The sequence below is a fragment of the Pteropus vampyrus genome, unplaced genomic scaffold (genome assembly GCF_000151845.1).
Source record: "Pteropus vampyrus isolate Shadow unplaced genomic scaffold, Pvam_2.0 Scaffold182, whole genome shotgun sequence".
Taxonomy (NCBI): domain Eukaryota; kingdom Metazoa; phylum Chordata; class Mammalia; order Chiroptera; family Pteropodidae; genus Pteropus; species Pteropus vampyrus.
In genome coordinates this window covers 579,561-581,967 of record NW_011888963.1, presented here as the reverse complement: position 1 = coordinate 581,967, position 2,407 = coordinate 579,561, and the positions used below count along the sequence as shown (strand labels likewise).

The 2,407-nt window shown below is 35.1% G+C and overlaps 1 pseudogene; it reads left to right on the top strand.

Annotated features, from left to right (window-relative positions):
• Nucleotides 1–1,001: 1,001 nt before the first annotated feature.
• LOC111746297 lies at nt 1,002–1,120 on the top strand (annotated as a pseudogene).
• The last annotated feature ends 1,287 nt before the right edge of the window (nt 1,121–2,407 follow it).

Sequence of the window (2,407 nt, the reverse complement as noted above, 5' to 3'; positions counted from 1 at the left end):
TCACGTTAGCTGTTTGCGACAGTCCTTCTGCTCTATAGTCAGTTTCTTACATTGTTTTTCGAATGCTTCTCCCTTGGTCTGTTTCACCACCATAACTAGATCCCAAGCTATCTGGGGCTGAGATTGTGTCATCTTAGTTTCACCTCCTCTTCCCTGAGCTCGCTACAGTAGTAGGTATTCATTAGACAATTGTTAAATACATGCAATATCAATAGAGGCCATAATAGTGGTTATTGTAGCTTAAAGACTGAAAAAATTACTAATGAAGACATTTTAAAAACCAACTTATTTTGAGATTTTGAGATTAAACTCTGTGAGGACAATTTTTAAATGTCGGAGCTTATGACTCAAGATTATTTTGTTACTAGCAGAAATGAATGAAAAAGTTATAAGCTTTATGACCCATATGTAATGAAATACACATTTTGTAAATTATTTTATTATCAATCTCTGCTTAGTCAACCTTGCCTTGCCAACAGTTAATGGCCATGTCTATTTTCTCTATAAAGAAGTAACACTTTGAAAAATGAAGATTGATTGAGCAGCAATATCCTCTGATATAGCTATTTATCATCACTAATTACTCTTTGACTACAACTATTTCAAAGTAATTTATAGGAACGAAATTCATTATTCACAAAAACCAGTGACAGATGTCAAGGCTGGAGGTTACAGCTAGCAGGTCTAGCTAATTCATGTTTCCTTTCTTCAGGCTGCTTGCTGCTCAGTTTAAGCCATGTTTCCATGATCTTCAGTAAACATTCACAATAATTCTGCTGGAGGTAGTCTTCAGAGAATCAGTGACAACCTTCTACTTTTCAGCTCTTTCATATTTTATATAAATGGTGTAAAGTGAGTTTCTCCTTAGAATAATTTCTTCCAAAGTGTTTTCAATCAAATGGGTAGAATTGCTGTTGAATTATCTAAGTGGGCAGCTAAGCTCCTTGTTGCATCATTAATGAAGTATGCAGTGAGATGTCCCTTTGAAAAGATGCTATTGAGTCCACTGCCAAGCCACCCTGAACATGCCTGATCTCGTCTGATCTCAGAAGCTAAGCAGGGTCGGGCCCCGTTAGTACTTGGATGGGAGACCACCTAGGAAGACAGGGTGCTATAGGCGTAAAAAATTTAAAAAATTTTAAAAAGTTATTTAATCATTCTTAAGGTGATTATCTCTTTCTGTACCTTATATATACTAAAAAGAAATTATCTTTATTGGCACCCTAAAACACGCACCTTTTTAGTAGATAAAATTCAGTCTTGCCATTCACGTTCCTATTTTCTGTGGAATTTACTTTGGTCAAAGTTTTAAAAAGTGATGGCTTCATGTATACCCTGTGTTCAATTTGCCACTTAAGTCATTTCACCTAGATTGTTTCTGATAAGTCAATTTGGTATTCACTGTTAATGAAGACAAGTATCACGGTTTTGACCCATTAGAAAATCAGTGTGTGTGTGTGAAAAATTTTTTAAAAATTCTGAATTATAGTATTGGAATGTATTTAAAGACGCACAAAATATAAGAAGGAATTTTTATTTTATTCAAAAGACTAGGACACATGAAAATATATCTTCCTGTTACAGACAGAAATTATGTTGTTTTTAAAATTGAGAATGGCATGGGGAAGTTTGTGCAAGAACAGTTAATCCCACAGAAAATACCTCAATAGGAACACTAGCTAGGTCACTTTCTTTAATTATTCATTGCCAACTGTCAGCTAATTGCAAATAATGGGTTAGCCTTGCATGGCGAAGGTCTCTATGAATCTCAGTGTTTCAAGACCATTCCCAACCCTTTATGATCTGTACTGAAATATAAAATAAAAAGTGGATAGCTGTTAAAACTACTTCTGCTGAAAAGAGAATTTTCTTTTTACTTGTCTTCCTGTGTGTCCTGAGAAAATGTTCTAAGTAATGAAGTGCTAGGAGATTTAACTCCGTTAAACTCTGTAGATGTACGCTTACCAAAAGAAGAAAAATATTCAGCATGTTGTATAATATTTATAGTATATTTAAAACAGATAAAATATTTGGTCCATAAAGCAATAAGCAATGTCTTCTGGAGTTAAGTTGGTCCTGCAAAACTCAAGATTATAAATTGTGTTTACACAAGGCCAGGCCTGAAAGAAGTTAGACTATTAAAATGTAGGATCTATGTCATAGTAACAGAGTTGTAGATCTTTAAATTATGAGTCTTGGCTGCCAATGGCTACGTTGGGCAAATCTAAAATGGCTCATTCTTGTCTACACAAACTTTTGACAACAATTTTCAGAGTTTAGCTCCATGGTTAGAGTGAATCAGGGTCATTGCTTGAACTTCTGCCTGAGCGGTTAGCTGGCCTTAATAACATGCCTGTGGACCAGAGGTTGCCAACTCAAAAATTCAGGAGCCAAGCACGTAATTCCA